Here is a 24,783-nt window from a genome sequence, read left to right on the forward strand (position 1 = left end):
CTTATATGAAATGAGCAAAATTGGAGAAAAACACTGGAAAAAACTGGAACACTGGAAAACAAGAAAGGGAAAAAGTTAGTATAGTCTCCTGGACAATTTTGAATTGCAGACATATTTTGGGCTCATTTTGTTATGCCTCTTTTTGACCTTATCTCTCTTACTGATACCTCCATAAATTCAGAACATTAAGAAATGAAAGGAAGGACTTATGAAGGGCTCTGGGTGATAGCTCAGAGCCAGGACTCACATTTCCCTTCAGCTGGCTAGGGTGGATCTTCTGAGTAAGAAAATATCTCCAGATATTCTCAAAATAATTTAAGGAGCTGATTTTTGATAAGGGATTTGAGGGTGTGAGAGAAACTATTTTTCTTTGTAGTAAGTTAATTTTTGTAATTATTATTCTGTAATTTCCGTGTCTTATTATGTGTTAAAATCCATCACACATTTCTAAATATAGAGTAATATTTTCCATCTGTGTGAATTTTATCTAATACTATCATATGTGAACTTTTGATCCTCTGAGAGTACTAAAACCATCATGAGAAAAAGTAGCAAAACTGTTATTTAGGAAGCCATACACTGTTCTGATCTCTCTCTCTCTCTCTCTCTCTCTCATATCTACTTTATGGGTAATGGATCTCTATGCATATTTGAGTGATTTGTCAGAGTAAAATGCTTGTGAACTTTTAAAAATGATTTATGCTGTATTCAAGACTTGCTAGAGGAAGGTAGATCTCTTGTAACTGAGTGACAATAGAAGAAAACGTGACCTAGGAAAGATTCATTTATTAAGATGCTGAGTGGGGCTCTGGAAGGGAAATGAACTTGATGGAAAGTGTGCATGGGGAGACAGGATTGGATTCTATAGTCACAGGGTCTGAAGGACACAGCAGGCACTTAGGTCATGTGGGTGACAATATCTAAAGATGCTTGTGTGTTCAGTGAGAAGGAGTTAACACTTAACAGGTTGGACTGAAATATTATTTCATGTGTCACTTTGTTCATAGGCATACAGACATTACAATGAGCATGAATGTTGAAAATATATTTAGTACTAGGTATGATAAATAAGTCATTTAATGAAATACAGATAAATTTTGATAAGCATAGAGACTATAGAGAACAAGACTCCAAAAGCAAACCCATGATGTAGGTCAGTGCCAGTGAAGTTTAAAAAATGTTAAGACTGATTGGCTTTGTGTTCAATAAATATATCCATGCTTATGAGAATCAGAAAACCATAAGGAAGACTGAACAGCATGGCCAACATATTACACCCTAATCTCATTTGTCCCATTTAAGAAACTACTCTCAAAGGAGAGTTGTATATATAGATTAGAATGGCAATAGGCACTAAAATTGTAATAACACATGTACCTTATGATGCAGGACTTCTGGATTTTGGATTTCTAAATAATTCCAGATTTCTAAATTCTTTTTAATTTAGCCTACTACTGGAAATAATGCAAAACTGAAAATGTAAGAAATCATTTTATATTAAAAGAATAGATAAATAATGTTCTCTGATTATTAAGCAATATAGAATTAATATAAATCAAATTTTCTAGTCATAAAATTAAGTAATAACTCTAGGGAAATTAATAAAAAGATACAGTAATTCACATTTTCTGGATTTCATTAATGGAAGAAAACAGTTAAATAGTATAACTTGAATGAAGTTCATAGTACTTTAATGCTGCCTTCTATTTCAAAAAATTCAATAAAATGTCTATATATTCATGTGCTCCATTTTCTTCATTTATTAAATTACATCAACTATGCAAAATAAGATTTCCATTTCACTATCTTCAAAGTGTTAATAAACATGTCTTAAAGGCCTCCATAAAATTAAGAGTATAATCATGTGGTCTTGTATTATTTCCACAATTTCCACGTCTTCTTACTAATACCTAATATAATAGTAATATAATTGACTAACTGTATAAATATTTAGACAGTATCTACTTCATTTTTACATTATTTTTCATACATATAAATCATGAATTTGTTTGTATTTAATTAAAATATGTAATGACAATAAAGAATATAATTTCTATGTCATGTTTGGAAACAAACTTCTTGATAAGCATACAGTTCCACTGATAGAAGAAAAGAAGTGAGGTATATCTGAGGGAAACTGTCCCTGGAGGAATCCATTAGTGTATTTTACAGAAGCCATAGAGAGCATCAATTCATTGGAGAAATGGATAAATTGAAGTAGATAAGAAGAGCTTACATTGAAATTGCTGTTTAATAAATAATTAACATTAGCCTCATCTGACTCTGAAGATAAGAGATAGAATCATATAATTAAACTAAAAGCCTTCTGTGCTGCTTACCTTACTGTTGTTATGCTCAGAGAGTCAATATTATGAAATGCTGGGAAATAAAACATTATAGTTGGTATTTGTAAAGGGTAAAAGCTATTCTTGCTTTCTGATACTAAAAAGTATTTAAAAACAGAAGTGATATTTATTTTCCAAGCAGGATAATCAAAACATTCAGGAAATTCATTATATAAATATAACTGTAAATTTATAACCATGAAAATGTAGGAGGATGTATAAGAAGGAAATGTTTATTAGTCTCTGCTAAAATACTGGAGCTTATTTAACCTCCTTAACCTTTATGAAAAATGAATAGCAAAAAACTGTTACATAGAGTGGCTATTAAGATCAAACATGATATTATGTATAGTAGATGGTTACAGTAATTAGATATAAGACACAGGAAATGAGTAAAGCTTTATTGATTTTTGAGAGTTAAACTGTAGAAGATACGCATGTGGAACTGAAAAGTAATGTGGAGACACCCTATGAAGGTTAAATGTTTTCAGGTCAGCAACCTCACTGTAAAATGATTTACTATTGTGAGAAGATAAGGATTTAATATATCTTATGTGCTCAGCAGCATTTCTCACATTGAAATAATCAATTAACTTTTTCCAAAAACTCAAAATAACCAGAACAATAAATAATATCCTAGCAGTTAATGGATGCCCAGTATCAATTCAAATATATAATTAAATATATTTCAACCTAGATTTATATAAATAATGAACATCTTTATATTTTAAAAAAAACTAAGCAAGTAAGCAAAAACAAGCTTAAAGATAATTTGGTTCTCAAAAAATAGCTATACAAAGCTATATCTGGTTCATCCAAGACTGCATAAACTATTCTCTCTGTTGTTCTCTCTCCTAAGTGTAATTCCTGGAAATAATTCAAAAGACATCCAAAAGAGAAACTTGAGGAGTAGAAAGAGAATAACAGATTGGTTAGGGATCCAAAGACACCTTAGTAATAAGCCATCTTAATTTTTTTCCTATTGTGTTTAGGTTTGTGTGGCTAATGAAAGAAAGTGATCCAGCCTCACATTCCCTGACACGTAACCCAGCAACAGAATGTGGTACAGGCAATCTCATTCCACTGCTGGACAGAACAGATGTCCTGACAACAATGCCAGGTGAACCTGGCAGAATCAGCAAGGAGGATTAATGAGCACTTTGATGACAATAAGCAGCCAGGTGAAGCACTCACTTTCCATTCCACAAAAGAGATTGCCCTCTCTTTCTCAACGAGACTGTGTAGAAGAGTAAAGGCAATCCCAATTTAACAAGCGTCCAAGTCATAAGGAGCCCTTTGTGGTCACAGACAGGAGTGCCTCCTGCCCCTAGAACCAGCTGCTAGGAAAGAACTTTTCATTGTTGTGAGCTGAAGACTTATACTCTGCCTAGAAGCAATGTTTTCCCTGCCTTGGGGAAGCTTCACCTGCCCTGTCAAGCAGCACTTTTAAGGACGAGTAGCAGAAGATAAAACTGAAGAGAAAAAATGAAAACATGGACACCCTGATAGTTAGATTTAATTTGACTTCAACAATAGCCCACAAATGTGGGGCATGATCTACATGGTGAATCCTAACAAAATGAACACTTAAAACTTTTGAAAAAAGAAATAATCCATGGTGCACAGGATAAATCAATCTACATTTTCTTATTATTTCCAAACTATCAAAGATACAGTATATTTTAAAAATTTAAAAAAGATGCAGATGTTTTAAATTTATGGTCATGGTCTAGGTGAAAAATATCCAGGAATTTGGTGTGTGCACTAGTGGATGTGTGTGTGTGTGTGTGTGTGTGTGTGTGTGTATGAGAGAAACAGACAGACAGAAATATATGTATCTGCTTAGGTGCTTATATTAGCATGATAAATAATAAATAATTAATATATCTGTAGAGATTTTGAATACCCTTATAATATACCTTTTCATGGTGCTTGGAGAAAATATACTTTGAAATCTATAGACACCTAAACAAAGAATATTTCAATCTTATTTGTTACGGATACCTAGTAGAGGGCGCAAATAAATGCAAAGTTTCATTACTATTTAAAGATAAGATGTTTCTTTACGGAATTTCAGTGTATTAGTTTCTTTTTAAAGTTATATTTAACATTTAGTTTATCTAAATCTCTTGTTGAAATTACATTTGAACAACTCATTACCTGGTTGGAAAGTAGATTCCCATGTAGATTTTTGTAGAAAATAAGAAACACAGTGCATGATCATCTTAGAGTACACTCTGCTTCTGATAGTATCAGTTATTGTACTATAAAATGTTCAACACTTTCATTACAAAAATATTATTCTAGACTCAATTTCAATAACCAAACTTTTATTTACATTTTTTTTTAAGATCTCAAAGCTACTGCAGGGAAAGTAGCTTCCACTGCTTGAAAGTAGCAATCGAAAATATATTAAGTCTTGGAATATTCACAAGAAATTTTAGTACACAATTGGCTCATTTATAACAATCAATGTAATTTACATAAATAGGAAAATCTATAGTGATATATGTCATTTAAATTGATAATAAGATTTCTGTGAAAGGAAAGACAAAAATAAAACATGAAAAACATAAAAAAAGGAAAAGATATATACAAATTAATAAACTTTTGACCATGGTCAAGGTTAATTTTCAAATTGTGTCTCCATAATTTATTATCTGTTTAATATACATAGTTCAATTTTGCTAATTAAAATATAGTTATTTTATATTTAAAATAGTAATAGCGAGAAGGCCTTTTCCCTAAATTTTTTGAGTGAAAATAGAAGTTTATAAAAACATAAAAGAAACCTGATGGTACTTTATTTTATATTTACTCACATTTTTACATATTACATTTTAAAATGTTCACATAGTTTATGAAGAATACAATTTGATCTTTAAATATTTTGACAACATATTGATTTTATTATTTTAGATTTTCATTTAGAATATAGTACATGCTACTTTAGCTTTTTTTGTGTGCGTTTATGAAAAATATCAACATTTTGTAAGTGCTGCTTATTTCTTTTTATTTTTTTTCTTTTGATTATTTCACTATGTAGCCCAGGGTGACCTCAGACTCACAGCTTTCCACCTGCCTGAGCCTCCCAGGTGCTGGGATTACAGGGTTGCACCAACATGCCTGACTCCTCTTTTGCTTATTTCTTGCATAATGCTTTTCAATTTCTTTACTTATGTAGCTCATGGTAAAAATCAGTATAATTTGACCTTGTTATAATCCCCACAGATAATAAACTGCTAAAGCTAGGATTATAAAAATCTGTTATAAAGCAAAATGTGAAAATGATTTCTTCAGCAATACATACTATATATATTAATAAAAGAGTGGAGTTATAGTAAAACAATTTAAAATATAAAGTTTATTTTATGGGCCTGGAATTGTTGAAATTGATTCTATTTCATTTATTACTGTGATTATAAAATATTAATTTACTCTAAAATATAAAGATTCTTTTTGAATCTATACATAGTTCTTTAGGAATACTATTCATATATATGTGCATATAAAATAATACTATAATCTTTATCTTAATATTTACTTTCCTGAAGTAGCTTCTTATTTGTTTTGCACAGTACCCCTTAAAGGTACTGCTAAAACTATTTTCAGGACAGATGTTTCTATGAGAATTACACCATGTGGCTGGAAGGAATATTCCTTTTACTTGTATTGCAAAAGCATTTACTTTGATCTTTGAGCCATTTTATAATTCTTGTTTTTGATGCAGATAAAAAAATCTCAAAGACTTGTGACTTGAAAGACTATTGCAACTTAGCACAAGGAAACCATTTTATCAGTTAGGTAGCAATAAGAGAAAATTTTAAAGCACAATTAAGATGTACCTAGTACATGTATTTTAAAAGTAGCAATCTATATTTTGGAATTTGTTAAATACATTTACAATTTAGGCTTACTATTACAATTTGAAAATGCATTATATTTGATTTTGAATATATAGTAATCAACTTCAGAAATTAAAATTTGTGAAATACTTAGACAATATACTTTTTCTTAAATTAGTACACATACTGTATGAATTGAGCATGTACTCTGTATTATTTTTTAAGGGAGAATTTAGAATGTCATTACCTCATTTTACTAATTCAACTGGTAAAGGAACAGAAAGTTCAGTTCAATATAATGTTCTTAGTTATATGTCTTTTTTTCTCCTATACTAGGATAGCTGATGGTTTGACTTACATGTGGAGATATATTTTTCAACTACCTATGATCCCTAATTTTAAATAGTGATTATTGTTGGTTCCTCAGTAATCTTTATTTTATTTAGATATCAAGGTGTACAACCTGGAATGCAACAAATTTTATATATATATATGATTTAATAATATTTTACATATTATTATCTGTAGTGGAAGTTAGTGAAGTTTAAATATTGTCACAGCATTATCTATCTTCATCTCCACCTTTTTCAAAATTGTTTTCCCCCAAAAAACATACCTCAGTAACATCAGGTATGAAAACATGGAGTCACAGAGGCAAAATCTTAATAGTCCTACTCTAGCCCTTTTTTTATTTTTCATTTGTGGGAATTTAACAATGGGCTATCATACTGAGTTACAGCCCCAGATATTTTCAATTTTTAAAAATTTTGATACAGGGCTGCAGGGAACAACAATATTGATTATGCCCAAAGTGGGCTATAAGCATGTTTTGAGAAGCAAGTCTGGCTGAAGCTATGTGTCGAGTTCAGAGTAACTCACACCCAAATTTCATTCCCAGAACTTAAACCTTAACTAGAAAGACAGTGTTCTAATTACAACTATATATTTTCTCTATTCTGTTCCTAATTTGAGAGGCTTTATTTTTTTCTTTATAAGGCTTGCCTGCATTAGTTTCCATAGAAACTGCATGACTGCTCATTCTTGCATGTAGCTTGCCTCTACCTCAATTGATTACTAATAAAACTGAGTGGCTTGAACTGATCAGTGCCTCTGCTGAATGAGCAGCACTGGTAGTCCTGCCTCCCCAGTTTCTCTGTCTTTTTAGTTCTGTCTTTTAGTTTTCATTCTTAGCCTTGCACTGTATCACCAAGCAGGAGATCAGAACCTACTGCAGATGTCTCTGATACAGGGTCCTTCTTAGTAGATTCTCTAGGCTAGGTTTCTGTTTATAACTCTCCTGCCTCAGCCTGCCAAAGTGCAGGAATTACAGATGTGCACCACCATGCCCAGCTCCAGTCTACCTTTTAATTGTGTGAGTACACCTGGACAAAGAACTTAATTGATAACAATGCTCCTTGGTATAGGCTTTATATACACTTTTGTTTCATGAGGAGAATAACTGGAGTTTAAACTACCACTCTTAGTAAGTGGCTAAATGAACTGGGTAAAGTCTAGGGAAGGAAATTCTTGGCATTTAAATCTGATTGTACCATTTTCCAATATTTGGAATTTAGCAATCCAGGAAAGATTACAAGCACTTCTCTGTTACTGGGGGTCCTTGCTGTCTTTGTGGTCCACCAAGAAATTCTCAGAGCTGCACTCCAGCCCTCCTTCCCTCTGTTCGCCCAAGCACTTTTCTGCCTATGTCTGTTCCCACTTCCTTTTACACAAGCCTTTCTCCCACAAAACATTTGTCATATCTTATTACATTTTGGTCTCTGCTTATCAAAGGAACAAAATCCATTCAAAGATCCATTCAATAACTACAACAACAAAAACTTATGAAACAGAAGAATAAATGAATGAAATACTTTGTCTTCACCTTAAAATTGTTTAGTGGCTCTTTCTTAATCTTCTTCACCTCACATTTACTATTCTGTTGAGAGTGCCATCATGTCTCACCTGAATTAATTTAATAACCTCCTAATTACATTTCCTTCTCCTACATTCTTCCCTCCCCTGCCCTAGTTTATACTTCAATATAACCAAAATTTCTTTAACATTAAACATGTAATACCACCTCAATTTTCTCACAGGAAGTCATGGTCAGTAAAAAGGACTACAGAATCCTCCCTGATCTGCCTTGTTCCACCTCTAACCCGGTGTCTCTTGGCTGCTGTATTTTTCCCTCTGCTGCAATCAAGGTGATTTGTTCTTCCTAAAACACATCGGGTAAAATCTCTGGCCTTAGTTGTCTTACAACTGCTGTTTCTTCTCACCGGAACTTTCTTTACCCAAATATCTACATGGAGAATTCTTTTAACTATTTTTTTTAATCTGCTGAAATTTCACTTCATCAAGAAACTCAATTCAAAGCAAAGTTTACATAATCACTCTTTATGTTTTCCTGACATTCCTGACATTGGTCTAGAGTATATTATTCCACTGTGTTTCAAATCTACCTGGGATTTTGGTTTTATTCAGTGTAGTGAGGCCACCATATCCAGAGATAGCTGCCATGGAGAAAATAATCTGGGCAGAGGTGAAGAGGATAAGCACAGTACACAGCTCTGCTACCCAGAAAAGCCCAAGACTTGGTTGGGAAGAAGGAAGAGCCAGGGGGATGCATGGGATGGAGTCATTATTGTCCAACATTTAGGCACAGCAATGCAAGTAGTTTTACTGTTTGCTAGTTTGAATAACTTCAGAGATTTCTGGAACGTAAGAGTTGTATCTGGTGATTTTTAATCTGATGCTAGGATGAGGATGGCAGAAGAATATTGCCTGCTGTGGTATAAAAGAAAAATAGAAGAAATAAGCCACTCCAGGTGTTGCTTACTATCTTTAAAAATTAGCCTACAGTTCCAGCTACTCTGGACGCTATCACTTGAGTCCAGGATTTCCAGGTCAATGTGGAAAACATGACAACATCATTTCTCAAAACAACAAATGACAGAAACAACAACAAAAACAAAAGAATTTAATAATTCTGGGAGAGTTAAGCTACACAGGCCCCAAAATGTCAAAGCATCATAGAATATTTTTAAAAATTTTAAATTAATATACATGACATTTATGACCTAAATTTCTGTATTATCTATTTATGTTTATTATTGTATCTTAATATCAATATAAGCTCTAAAATGTTAGATTTTTTGATTTTGTGATGTATTTCAAGTACAGGGACTAGTCTTTGCATATAATAATTGATTGATAGATATTTGTTGAATTTTTTTTCAATTTAAAATTTCCAATTTCTCTGCTATTCCTACTGTTATAAAATCATCCACTTTTCCTCTAGTGGATCATTTTCTTTACTTGATTGTCTTTTCTAACTCAAAGGAAGGTACCAAATCCCATTATATTTGAATAGATATGCCAATGAACATAATTATATGGAGACTAGTTAAATGGGGTGCAAAACAATTTATGAGCAAATTACAGTACTAAAAGGATTCTCCCAGTTACTATAAATATATATTCATTATTCTACTTTTATTTCAAGTTGATTGACTCTCCTGGGGTTAGTGAGAAAAATTTACATAGTTGTCTTTTATGTTAATCTCTTGAGGTAAATTTTACAAAGCTATCAGAAAATTTAAAAAAATCATCTGATGAATTGTTTCTGATGTTGAACAATTAGCAGAAACCAATCATTTGCATTTTAATAACATTGTAACCATCTGTTAAATGAATGCATTAATCTTGATTAGCTTGGTTCCAGACACTTGCAGACAGTTTACTGATGTGTACACTGATTCAGGGATTTTTAAAAAAGTTATGTATAGCTTTAATTTCTCTACTGAAGAGTAACTAATGTGCTGACAGAGTGTAGAAAAGGAAAACAGAAAATATTTTTGAAGAATAAAATTTAGTGTATAAATCAGGTAATTCAAATAGTGATTTCATCTCTTAAACTTGAATAGAAATCATTGTATGACTGTTGACCAAGTACTAATCACATAATTTTGTTTTGTTTTTCATTAAAAATAATATATGAAATACATATTGTAGCCAACATATTTACCTCGTGACTTGTGAAAGAAACAAATCAATGAATACAGTGTTCTACTAGATCATTAGAGTGAAAATTGAATGGGGCCATTTTATTGAGCTACATCTTACAAATTTTATTTCATCCTCTATGGTTTTATTGTTTTGACAATAGTTTTGATTTCCTTTCTGTAGTACCAGTAATATGAGCTACCACTGATCTAAGCATCATATCCACTTGCTATAGGAATGCATGTTTATACACTGATAAGCAAATTTTCATTTAAAAATAAAACATATTTTTCCATTGTTTCCAAATAATACAATAACCTCAGAGATAACATAATTAATATTGAACACATTGAATACATGTTCTTGTTTTCACTTCTGATGTGAATGTCATTCAAAGTCCTATTCACTATATTCAATGTTAATAGAACAAAGTAGATTGCTTAAAGATCAGGCTTGAAAAAGTAAAAAAAAAGTAGAAAGAAGCAGCATTTTTTGTGTAGACAAATCTTAAGAATGCTACAAAATAATACTAGAGCTAAAAAATTATTAAATGTCATTAGCCACAAAGTTATTGCATGATCATATATGGATCCATTCTTATGGGCTCAAATAATTATATGAATGGTACTAATATGAGACAATTTATAAAGGAACATATTTTAAACAAACCATGCTTGGATTATATAGATATTCATATTAAAATGAAATGGATCATTTCTCTACCCCATACATAAAAATAATTTTCAGTGACACACAGTTATGAATATAAAGCTAATATAGCTTGAGGTTAAGGGTGGGAAAAGAATTATTCCAGAAAATACTAAAGGAAATATCCTTTACATTACAAACTCATAGTTTAACTCGATCAACATTAAAATTCTGCTTGCCAAGAGCCTTTACTGGGTTTAATATTTTTTTAGGATAAATTTTTGTATGTGTGTATTTCAAATGGATACATAGGCAGTCCTCACTTTATAGATTTCATTACATGGATTTCACTTATTATGGTTTCATCAATATGAATTCCTCACCAATACAATTTGAATTTCAGCTGGTGTGATATGTAACTTTGAGTAATACCATGCAGTACAGACTTCAAATGAAGCTTATTTTTTCACATCTCTATTTAAATAAGTAACAAGCATATCATGATGTGACCAATCACATCACTTCTTTCAAAGTTAATCAATGACTGGTCACTGCACACCTGTTACGTCAGACACAGACTGCATAGTGTGTAGTTGTTTTGCCTCCTTGATGCCTACTGATAAACTACAAGACATTTATCAGAAATGAATAATTCACAATGGAAACTCATCAACAATGATGAATGTGCAGCAGAAAATAGACTTAACTTTGGAAACGAAATTATAGTAGAACATAAATGAAACTACAGAAGAACTAGCTGACCATGAAAATATTGACATGGAAGGTTGGAGAGATTCGGACAGTCAGCCAGAAGAACTTGGTAAGGGCAAGGTCATGGACAGCTCTGAGGAAAGATTTTGGAAGAAGAGGATAAAGGTGTCACAGAAGAATTAAGTGGCCCCAAAAGTTCACATTAAATGATTCCTAAGGGATATTTCACAACATGTAAAGCACAAAGAATCAAGTGCTTGAAGTGATGAAGTTGAGGAATGTGATGGTTTACCAAGGGAGAGAAAAAAATGCTGGGATCATAACTATGCTTTATGATGAGAAGGCTAGCACTCTGAGAACTCGTGGATGCAGTGTTTCTAAACCTCTGAAACATTTCAGTACTCAGTATTTCTAACATTGAAACTACACATTTTCTAATATTTTAAATCATATGTAATGAATTACACATTAATTTTATTCTATTGTTACATTTCTCTGTGCATTTATAACCAGTAGTAAAAGTGTGTTCTGATATTTTGAGAAAGCAATTAAAGTGCTGCAGAACAACTTCCCCTGTCTCTCTTGTTAATGAGAATGCTTTGCACATTTCATCATCATACCCTGGTGAGGACAGCCTGTGTACAAAAATGAGTGAGAATGATTTCTTTTAACCTATATCTAGAAAAATCTGAGGAAATGTCATATAGGTTCTGCTATAATAAGTTTATATTATTTTCCAAAAGGAGAGCATAAGGCATTTTAACAAAAGAATGGATGATCTGTGTGGAAGCATGGAAGAGGGAAGGAATAAAGAATGATAGTGCTGACTGGTTTTCCAAAATGTAACTAAAAATTAAAACTCATTTCAGATGTCGCTTTCTCTGTGACACTTCGTGACTCAGAGGTAAAAGGGAAAATCAGTGGTTCACTCCTAGCTTCTCCCTATCTGCAGACAGATGTCAGGAAGGCCAACTGCTCAAGTAAGCATAAAGTGGAAGCACCAGGATTTGACAACAAGGGGGGGGGCTCTCCTCAAAATATTCCAGATTCATTTTTTGTAAAGAATTGAAATATTAATTTTCAGCATTTTTATTATTTTAAGTTACAGGGTAGTAAAGAAATATTAATTTTACTATGTTTTTCTGTTGTTTATGAGGAACAAGTTTTAAAAATGTTTTGATTAGCATTTTAAAATGTCACAGAACAGTTGGGTGTTTTCTCCATTCCTGCTACTGTAATTCCATTTAATTAAGTCCACATGATTAAGTAGGGAGCCATCTAGGGGTTTAGTGAGGTTCACTTTGGGGAGTGTCTGGGTGGATCACAGAGATGTGACGTTGGGTACTATGTAGTCCCTTTCCCTCTCCAGCACTGTCCCTGCTCAGCTTCCTAGTCACCATGAACTGAGCACCTTCAGTCCCCGTGCCCTTTCACCATGATGTTTCTGCCTTGGAGCCAGCTGACCATGAACTGAATATCCCACAGCCATGAGTCAGAGTTGTAGGTACAGTGTTGGTAGTATGTCTCAGCAATAGAAAAACTGACCAATACCCCTCCTGAGCAGTCCCCCCACTCTTTTAATTATTTTGAAGTGTGCAATTTAGAAGCCTTAGTTATATTTACACTATTGTCCAAATATCACCAATATTTATTTCCATAACATCTTTATCACTTTAAACAAAATCTGTACTAATCAACCAATAATTTCCCATTCATCCTTCCTTCTTTCAGGTCTTAGATACCTCTAATCTACTTTCAATCTCTAGGCATGTACCTGAGCTTTACTAATTTTAGGCCCAAATAATGAGAATTTGTTTTTTAATTGAGAAATTTGAACAATCATATTAACTATAGAACTATTTTTTCTTTTTGAAAAGAAATAGTATATTTTAATTTTTATGTCTTTGGTCTTTTATTTTTCTGTTGTAGAGTTAGTGAAATGTTATTTTTATTCATGTTCTCTACTGCTTTTATTTCACTGAGAATTCTTTGGTCTATTTTCCAAATTTACTTTTATTTGTTTACTCTTGTCTTTTTTTGGTACCTATTCTCAAGTTGCACAATGGACCTTGCAGTTCTCTTCTAATCCTTACCCGGTGCTTTAATATGTTCCTTTCATCAAGCAGAAATAAAATTAATCTTGAAATTTTTAAATAATATATAAAACTATTCTAGATTATGCAAAAGGTTCACTGTAGTTAGTTTCCCAAAATGGTGCAAGAATCCCTCTTTCTTATGATTTTATGGAAAAAAATGCTGATTTTTAACAGACTAGATTTTTTCATTTCTAAACTATTCGCTGAAAGTATGACCTTGCACATCTTTACTTTCTCTGATTTCTGTTTCACATTTGGTGAAATGTTGATAATAACATATATTTTATTAATATTCAAATGTAACAATATATGATTTATTCATTTATTGTATATTCGTAACATCTTAGCATGAAATCTCTCTGTTCATTTTCAAGGAGGATACTTTATATTTTTAACAAGTGCTTTTCGTATCTCTTGTAGAATCTTATTTCTCTTCCCTTCAGCATACTGTCTGTAATTGTTTTTCGTATTTTCAAAACAAAAAAATACCCAAATATCTTTCTCATTAAAACTAATAAAGATGTGTATAGTTGAGATTATCTCTATTATCTTTCATGTTTAAACAAATCAAGGCTCAAAATTAGTTTTCTTCATTTTTTGGAAAGTGTAGCTCACTTTTCTTCTAGTAGTTTGTAAATGTCTCAGAAATGGCAACAAACATTTTCAAAGTTGCTACTGAAATATAGTTCTTATTCCTTTAGTTGAAATATAGTTCTTATTCCTTTTCAGATGACCCGATGTTTGGAATCATTTTATAGTGTAACTTCTCAAGTGTCAAGGTGTATAGCTGCTCATGTTATTCGTTTATCCTGTATGGCACTATTTAAACTCATTAAGTCAGTATATTTCACTAGATCTGAAATGGCTTTATGTTATTTTTTCTCCAAATAATTCTATTTTCCCTGTCAATTATTTGTTTTTTCATTTGTTTATCTTGTCGGCTTTGATATTTTTTAATATCTCATAGTATTTTGGGTTTTTTAGAGTTTCCCTTGATTTGTTACTGTTTTCTGCCTATGAATATGTTTGCAAACTTCACCTTCCAGCTCATTCTCTGCCTTTAATCATTTCCACTCTGCCATTTATTATTTTCTCTCATTTTTAAACATAATTATTGCAAGCAAAACCAAAATATTTCAAATATATGTATGCTTCATAAACACACATACATGCACATATATGTTATTATATTGGTTTCTTACACAGAGATATATACATATATACACATATATGACTTTTATTTTTGTTTTAGAGCTACCAGTATGCTCTCTTTATTTTAAAGACTTTTGACGGTATTCAGTTTTATTTATTGATTTTTTAACCATTATTTCTAATTTTGGTAACAAACGTTGCTGAATTGGAGAATTGTCTTTTATAATGATAGGTGCACATCAATGCATTTGAAGAATATCTACGTGCTGTTGTGTGAAAATTAATTTCTTTTTTAAAATAAATTTTGTTGGTACATTTTAGGTATACAATGTAACGACATTCATTATTGGAGATTTGTACCTTTACATGATATATCTTGGTTCTTATTTTTTTCCCATTCCCCTGCTCTCCTTTCATCCCTTCTACCTCTTTGTATTTACAAAGACTTTGTTTCCATTTTTTCCTTTTCTCATATTAATTTCATTCCCTTCTTTCCTTCCCTCACCCCCCCCCCCGCCCCTTTTTTTCCTATTTCACTTTATTATTTCATCAAGAATTGTCCTTGAACTTTTCTGGCAGTGTGTTTTGAAGTTTGAACTGAATTCAGGCCTTAACTCTTGCTCATCAATTGGATGCAAAAGGGGTGGCTTAGATGATGTCGATGAGGAGAGAAATCTTCATCCACACCGGTTGGCACTTTTTGGCTAAGCACTAAGCACGTTTGCCAGTACTATAGTGTTTTCCTTGAAATTGCTGTCTTAAGCCATTTTTTTAAAAATTGCATAACCTCATAATATTTAATTTTTCTCTATGTAGATGTCCATTAAATTTACCTGTAAATATACTGAAGAAGGAGATCTGTGAAAGGAAGATAAACAGAAGAGATTGGGAGGAGGAATAAAAATGGCAAGATTTGATATGTGTATTTATCAGACTACCAAGCTGAATGTAATCACTATGTATCATGAATGTGTACTAATAAAAAAGTAAAAAAGAAAAAGTCAGTTGTTGATTGCATAGGTTCGAATATTCCAAGAAGTGTCCCAAGGCATCAAAACGAAAATAATATTTATGCTACAGAATTTATTATTGCTCACTGCCACTTTCTTTTCCTATTCTCATTCCAAAAGGCTTTAATATTTTCTAGGGCTTGGAAGGGGATTTTGTTCTTAGCTCTTTGGTGCAAATCAACCATGGAAATAATATCATTTAAAAGGGCAATGTTAACTTGATTCTTTATTGTAGGTGATCAGAAATTTTGCTTGGAGATAATGTTTTTAATATATTGGCTGTAGGTGTTTTGTAACTGTGGATGTTTTGTGCATATGTTCTTCAGCATTTCTATAGTATAGGAACTTTTCCCTTAAGGTTTTTTAAAGTTTTTAAATTTTTCCCATTAAGGTTTTTTTTTGTAAAAGTGTAAATGGATGGATGGGAAAGATCGATAGATCGACAGATCAATTGATAGAATGAATTCTCTTTGAAATTGATGAACAAGAATAAAAGAAGAAAAATCATATAATATCCACATCCATATACTCCTGGGCTCAAGCTTTTCTGTCTTAAGGTAACTTAGCATAGAATAAATGAAAAGAAAGGAGTCTTAAGGATTCTATACTTAGCAGAAATGTTTGTGTAAATCCAATAGTAGTATCAAATGCAGTCTATCTAGATTTATTAAAATATTAGCTGACTAAATGACCAATCTCCAGTCTTAAAAGCTACTAGCTATTCTATTGAAATAGAGATAGAAGTCTTTTTAAAAAATTAATTAAAGGTAATAATGCTGAGATTCCACCTCATTCCAGAAAGAATGGCTGGTATCATGAAATCAACCAATAATAAATGCTGACAGGCTGTAGGGAAAGAGCAATCCTACTCCACTGCTGGTGGGAGTGTAGACTGGTGCAACCACTGTGGAAATCAGTATGGAGATACTTCAAAGAACTAGGACTGGAAGCCCTATTTGACCCAGCTATTCCCCTGCTGGGGATCTTCCCCAAAGAATTAAAAGAATCATACCACAGTGATATATGTGGACCCATGTTCATAGCAGCACAATTTGTAATAACTAAAGCTTGGAAGCAGCCCAATTGCCCATCAACTGGAGACTGGATAAAGAAAATGTGGTTTCTTTATAAAATGCAGTAATACTCAGCCATAAAAAATGAGAAATTAGAGACATTTATAGCTAAATGGATGCACATTGAGGCTGTACTCTTAAGCGAAATAAATGGGACACAGATGTGTAAATACCGAATAGTTTCTCTAGTGTGAGAAACTGAAAGAGTAAATAAGGTCTAAAAGGTATAATAGATAATGTGAAATAGAAAGAAAAGGGGGGAAGAGAAAGGAAATAAGGAAATGTAATTAATATGAGAAAATGAAAAAATGGAAACAAAGTCTTTGTAAATAGGGTGGGGTGGAGGGGTTGAAGGGAGGGCAGGAGAAGGGGGAAGAAATAAGAACCAAGAGAGATTATGTAAAGGTGCAAATTTCCAATGATGAATGTCATCACATTGTATACCTAAAATGTACCAATAAAATAAAATTTAAAAAAAACATAAAGGTAACAAGAGCTACTATAAGATAAATCAATGAAAGAACCTGGGGTTGTTAGAGATCCAATGATATCTTGTCATTGTTTAAGACACTGTATTCTTAATGCTCCTCCTTTTCTCATTTTTAAAGAAAGAAACTGTGAGTCCCATAAAACTTTTGTTATACTCACTTATATTTTTCATCACTTTTTCCTGTACGTTTTCTTTTTTTATCTGATTTCACCCATCTAATGCTTCACTGCATGAAATCTGTGTAATAGTTTAATATGAATGATCAATTTTCTGTTGGATTTTAAAACATTTTTGATATATTACAATGATCCGAGAAGATTCTTATCATGTAATGTAGGATCTTAGAAATTTGTGAGAGTGGTTGATATTTTATATTTAATAATAGAATTTTAATAAAAAATAAAAATTTAAATAAATAAAATAAAATTTTACAGTGGTTCTATTATATTTAGGGCCAGAGTTTGTTTAACTACTTTTATAGTTTTGCTATTAAAATTTTTAGGTGGTAAAATATTTTCTTTTGGAAATATTTTCAGTACACTATTACCACTTCTAGAGCATACTACCATGTGCTGATAATTGGTTCCAATGCACAGGAAGATAACTGAGGATGATTTAATAAGAATATACGGATTTGCAATATTTTATCCAGAATCATGTAACTTTATGCTTCTCGATGTTGTTGCAGGCATCACAAGTGACAGAGAGTAGTGATTTTTGTTTGTTACAAAAATATTGAAGTGGAGACACCTGCCACTTGTACAAAATTAGCATAATGCAGTGATAAAATTCTGTTTGTGACAGTGATACAAAGGAAATACATAAAGCAGGTGATACTTCTTTATGTAAATTATTCTTTGGAAATATTTTCTTTTTATGTATTTCTTCCGAGAAGAAGAAAGTTCATTTCATGAAGGTTAAAGCAAGACGTTACATAGGCATTAGATATAACTAAACCATTTGTGGAAGTCAGAGTAAAACAGATTTTGGTAAGCATCTGGAGTATGAGAGAGCAAGCCATTGCCCATCAAAAGAGAAGGGGACAGAAGAGAGAAGTAAAGTTGATACTATTGTGTATTTATTGTGATACTATTGTGTAACGACCTATTGTACCTCCCTATCAATGTCAAGTTCAGCATCTCACCATTCCACTTAACTTGATTTGTAGAGTTTGAAGATGAGTCGTTAATTTGTTACCCTCAGATATTTAAAAAAGCTTTAGGGAAAGCATCATAAAAACTTCACATCCTATCTATAAACCAAGGCTTGGGTGCTAGAAATGCAACTATTTTTAAGATTTTAGTCTGAAAACTAAACATATAAATCTACCAAGGTAGGAGTCTGTGGGAGCTCTAGAACACAGTTATTGTCTAAAGAAAAGTCACTACTTTCATGTGTGGGCTCTCTCTAACCCTTCGGAGAAATCCAATGCCCAAGCCATCAAAATGGGTGCTCTGCGGCCGGATGTGGTACGTAAGAAACCTGGGCTCTAAGAGGCAGCCATTTTGCTCCACAGCTTTAAATAAATATCTACATTTTAAGTTTTGGAAACATTGATGAATTTAGTAAAATCAATCACAAATGAAAATAGACAAATTTAGTTTCATATAGCTTTTTGTAGAAAATATACTCAAAATACATGCACTCCAAACACCACCACAGCCAAGAGAGTGAGTGCTGCTTTATTTCTTTACTTCTAAATTTTCTTCATGCCTCTTTATGATTCCTCCTTCCTGTATCTTCCTTTCCCCTCATTTTAAAACGCATTTGCTTCCTGTCATTATATATTATTTTACATATTTAGAATTTTATGAAGTTGCAATCATAGATTATTCTGTCTCTAGTTCTGTCTCTCTGTCTCTATTTCTGTCTCTCTGTTTCTCTCTCTCTCAGCTTCACTTCCTTCACTCAGGAGAGCTGTTCTGAAACTTGTCTACATTTCCTTGTGAAACATTTTTATTGCTAAAGTGTATTCCATTGCATATATGAAAATTTGTCCACCTGTACTTTCTTTTGATTGGTTATTTCTAGATATTGGCTATTGGAAATAAAGTGATTATAGATATTTGTGTACAAATCTTTATGTGGGCATATATAAAACTTTCTTGAGATAATAAGCTAAGATACCTGTAGGCTCAGTCTTGATTATTTTCCTTCTCTCAGGGATTTTGCATTTCCTCTGTACTTTACTTTTTGATATGTAGATGTTGAAAAGTATTTCTTCACATATTTTATGGTTGTTATTTCATAAAAATCAAAGGATAAGTCTGATCTCTTATATTATTCTTTCTCTAAATTGAAGTCTCCCGAAGTTTTCTATATTGTAGATCACATATATTTTATTGATTTAGATGGCAGGGCCTGGTTCCAGAATGCAGTAGTAGTCTTCCTCATTATTTTCCTATTGCCTCTTTCCATGAACATCAACAGCATCCTGTCCTAATGTAGATATCACCATTATCATAGAATCTGAAAGATCAAGTAACTGAAAAAGGAGTGTGCTTACATTTCACTCTGAATATGCTGCAGAGGGCTCCCCATATGTGTTTCAAGCACAAAGCATTTGTACCTCACTAAAGGTATTCGAGCCCTTTTCCAAGGTATAGGATAAATTTCTGCCACTATCTAAAGTGACTGACAATGGAAAGAATTTTCTTTCCATTTTAGTGAAGAAAATTGACATGCAATAATATATCTTTTATTTGGAAAGACTATCTTCTCATATCCAGTATCATTGAAAATCTAAATTAAGCTTCATTAGCTCTCTTAATCTTTACAGCACTTATGTTTCATAAAGACCATTAGTATATTTACCATTTGTTGATCATCTGGCCTAAGTAGCACAATTCAATCCAAGTAATAGAACACAGTTATTCTGTGCCCTGAACAGGTGGTCTAGTTCCAACTGACTTGTATTATTACAGAAGGTGAGAGAGTCAGTGTAGCTCTGAATAATATTATTAATACAATTTGTTTCCAATCTAGTATGGTTTTGAACTGTGTCTGATTCTTTTCTCTTAATGGAGGGGAAAGATGAATGACTCTAGACCACATTTCTTGAGCCACAATACAAGCACAGCAGGTTCCACCAGGACTTCAGCTCAGTTGAGTTGGTGTATTACTTGGACATCTGCCAGGATTCATTCGGTTTGTAAGCACTGGAAGAGTGAAATAAAGGGGGATATGTTGAGATCCACCAGTGCTGAGTCATGTGGATGTTTAACATTAGTGATATTTAGAGCCATTACTCCTGGATATGATATTGTTTTGATTTATTCTCCTGGACAGTGTTCTGGGTTGATTCAGAAACTGACTTATCTATCCTTACTGAAGGCCAGGAGCTAAAACTCTCTATTTAGAGGTGAAGAAACATGTATGGTGGCTCTGAGAATAAATATAATGAGTTATATTCTGGGAGGTCAGGAAAGTGATCACTACATGGGTCCAAAGAATCATCAGGGATCAGGCCAGAAATTGTTGCCTATGTGTGACTAGACTCATCTGTTACTGTTCTGTTGTAGATAGAATAACGGCACCCAGTAGAACGACCTATCCTAATCACCGGAACCAGTGAATGTGTTGTTACATATTGATACACAGTTGCACATGAGATTATGACTATTGACCTTGAGATTGTGAAATTAGCTTATCTGGGTGGAACCAATGTACTTATAAGACCATTTAAAAGTAGATGAAAGATGCATAAAACATCGAAGAAGGAGACACAATTCAGTGCAGAGAGCAGGTTACAGTAATTTCATTCAAAAATTAAGCTATATTTTGTTGGCTTTGAAGAAAAAAATGGGATCAGGAGCCAAGGAATGTGAGTGCCCTTAGAAGATGTGAAGAGCAAGGAAAAAATATTCCCTTAAAGCTTCTAGAAACTCAACAGTGCCCATGACCTTGACTTTAGTCCAGTGAAATTTATTTCAAATTTTTGACCTCTAGAATTTTAAGTTGTCTGTTTTGCTTAAAAGCACTAATTTGTCACAATTATTACCGAAGCTAAAGAAACTCCTACAGCATGCTCAATGGGTACCTGGTGATATATTATTTCCTATATAAGAAGGTCAGCGTCACCATTTCATTCAACAGTCTTCAAAATGTTTGAGTATTTGCCTTTTTCCAATGTATAGGTATTTTTTAAAAGGCCATAAATCCCTACAGAAAAAAACATGATATGGATTATCACCATAATTCCTAGCTTTGACATTGCAAATTCACTCCCTCAGGAGTTGAACTTTCCTTTAGTCACTGTTTTCTGAGTCTAAAAACTTCAAGTTGAAAAGAAATTGGACAGTTATTGCAATTGTTTTTAACTGTGGAAGCTGCCTTCAATCTCCTGACCATCCTTGATTTCTCCCTATAAATAAAGCATTACCTGCGTTGAATACCCATAGCTATTGCCCTCAGGTTGATATCTTTTTTTCAACTATCCCCAGAGTTCTTTGCAGGTCAGGCAACCGTGGATGCCAATCAGATGCTTTTACTCATTAAATTTATTTTTTCTCATTTTACCCTTGGTGATTAATCACTACCTCCTGACCTCTATGATTTCATAAATCTACTTTCTCCATTCTATCAGAGAATTCAAGTTAGCAACAGGATCTCACACTTCACACCTCATCAACAGAAAACAACTAATGAGCTTGTTAGCATGCTGGCCCCCTCCGCGGTGTTTTTCTAGTCATTGTGGTAAACACATTGTCCTCCAAGCTCCTCCTCAGATTATAACTGAGTGGTAAATCTTCTGGTCTTATATAGCACTCCATTTCCTGACTGTTTTGGTCACGTTTTCCTCTCTTAACCAGGGTAACTTTGACAAGTCCATATCGTTCTGGATAGTCTTCCTATGATGACATCACTGTGTGCATTGACATTGCCTCCCAGCTCTCAAATGCAATTCAGCAGTATATTTGCACTGATTCTGGGGGTTCTGTACCATCGGAGAATTCTTTCATAATGCTAAATTCACTATGTTAGTGAGTTTGAGGTGTTATTTTTTTAAAAAGTACCGTAGACCAAGTAGCTTGCACACAACACAAATTGTATTTCTCCCAGATCTGGCAGCAGGAAGTTTGAGATCAGACTGCCAGTACAGTGGGGTTCAAGGTGGAGATTCTTTTCTTTTCTTTTTTTTCCCCTTACATTCTTTTATTGCTACATTTTAGGTATACAATACGTTTACATTTATCATTGGGTGCTTGTACCTGTACATGATGTATCTTGGTTCTTATTTTTTTCTCCATTACCTGTGCTCCCTTCACCCCCTCCACCCTTCCCTATTTACATAGATTTCATTTCCATTTTTTTTCTATTCTCATAATTTTTTCCTTTCTCTTCTTTCCTTTTCCCTTCTCCTCCCAGGGGATTCTTTTATTGATTAAAAATTGTTTAAATCTCATTTTCTCCTTACATGGCAGAAAGAACAATAACTAGTTCTCCAGCCTTTTATTTTAAGAGCACTCATCAGTTCATAATGAGTCTTCTCAAAACACCTCTGAAGGCTGTATCTCCAATAACTATCATGTTGGGAATACAGTTTTAAAATTTGACACCAATCCATCACATTCTCCTTTGTTCCCTTGTGTTTTCCACTTGTTTTGTTCTCACCTCAGAATCCAGCCTCATGCATGCTCTTGTCCCTGGTTGCCAGTGTTGGCTAGGTCCTATGAGAGTCCACGGCATACTGGATTTCCTCTTCAGGGGTTCTGGCATTTCCGCAGCAGGGTTATGATGTGATTGAACTAGTTGATAGCCTGGTGGCTAGGAGAAGACATATATTGTCTTGCAAAAGTTTTGGCATATCTTCAAGCAAAAATGGTGCCCTGCACATTTATAAGAAGGCTGGACTGCATCTCTAGACCCACAGCTTGTGGGAAACCTGGTGAGTCAACAATTTCAACTGTACAACTTTTTTGTTCCCTCTTCAGTCCTCAGATTCAAACTTGGCATTTGAAGCATGACATTTTCACAGCCACCTTCTTGTTTCAATGACTCAGTTATTATTTCAGCTGCACTAATGTTTTGACCCTTACCTGTTTTTCAGAAGAGCAGATGAAGAGTCCTTCATGAGGCGTCTATGCATCTCTCAGGCTTCTACATTTGGCTTTTATTTTTTGTTTGCTTTTCAACACCTTTGTAGAGAAGTAATTCATGTACTACACTATACAGATATTTAAAACACACAATTCAGTGATTTTTTTCCTCTAGTGTTGGAATTGTGCATCCATCAGTAGAGTCAATTTTAGAACATTTCTCACCTCCCCCCCCAAAAAAATGACCCCTTGAATCTTTTAGCTCTCATCTCCCAGCCATCTCACCTTTCAGCCCTTGGACATCACTAATTTACTTTTATATTAGTTCACGTTAATAATACAGAATAATGATGTTCATTTCAACAAATTGGTACATGTATGTAACATATCTTGTTTATCTTTAATCCCTTTATCCCACCTCCTTTTCCTTTTCCCCACTCATTTCTATTTCCAAAAGTCTACATTCTAGTATACTATCATATCTCCTCTGTTTTGATCATATATATTATGTTTTGTTCATATATATATATATATATATATATATATATGCACTTGGGTCTCTTATATAATGTTTCTCATGTAAGAGAAAACATGTGATATTTAATTTTATGATTCTGCTTTATTTCATTTAAAATGATGGTCTCTAGTTCCAACCATTTGCCTGCAAAGGACAATTTCATTCTTCTTTAATACTGAGTAATATTCCATTGTGTATACAAACCACATACTCTTCATTATCTTTTGACAGGCATCTAGGATGTTTCCCCACCTTTGATATTGTAAATATTATCACTGTATGCATGTGTATTTATGTATCATTACAATATGTCTTTAATCTTTTAGGAATGTTTGCAGAAGGGGCATAGCTAGATCAATTGCTATTTCTATTTTTAAGTGTTTGAGGAATCCCCATACTAATTTCCATGCTAGTTGGACTAGTTTACATTCCATCCAACAATGTAGGAGTGAACTTTTTTCTCTATATTCTTGCCAGCATTAAGTAATTTTTGAATTCTTAACAGGAGTCATTCTGACTGGGGTGAAATGGAGTCTCATTGTAGGTTTGATTTGTATTTTCCAATGACTAAAGATATTTTTCATTTTTTATCTATTTATTATTTTATTATTTATTGTACTTCTTTTAAGAGGTGTGTATTCAATTCACTTGGGCACTTTTTGCTTGGATTATTTGTTCTGGGGGTTAATTTTTAAGCATTTGCATATTTTAGATAACCCTCTATCAGAAAAGTAGCTAGCTAATGTTTTTTCCCATTTTGTAGGTTGTCTCTTCATGCTGTTAATTGCTTCCTTTGGTGTGCAGAGGTTTTAAATTTAATGTAGTTCCAGTTATTGATTCTTGATATTATTTC

General features: G+C 33.0%; 1 long non-coding RNA gene across 1 annotated transcript in view; it reads left to right on the forward strand.

Annotated features, from left to right (window-relative positions):
* LOC106009428 (uncharacterized) overlaps nt 1-17,730 on the forward strand; it is a 28,974-nt gene extending 11,244 nt beyond the window's left edge. Inside the window, exons 2-3 of the long non-coding RNA XR_001183506.3 lie at nt 12,424-12,534; nt 15,619-17,730. This is a non-coding gene — a long non-coding RNA (uncharacterized LOC106009428). The remainder of the gene's footprint in view (nt 1-12,423; nt 12,535-15,618) is intronic.
* Nucleotides 17,731-24,783: the final 7,053 nt, after the last annotated feature.

Source organism: Heterocephalus glaber, unplaced genomic scaffold, assembly GCF_053883595.1.
Source record: "Heterocephalus glaber isolate CG9 unplaced genomic scaffold, H.glaber_assembly_v1.0 deba00001538, whole genome shotgun sequence".
NCBI classification, from domain to species: Eukaryota; Metazoa; Chordata; class Mammalia; order Rodentia; family Bathyergidae; genus Heterocephalus; species Heterocephalus glaber.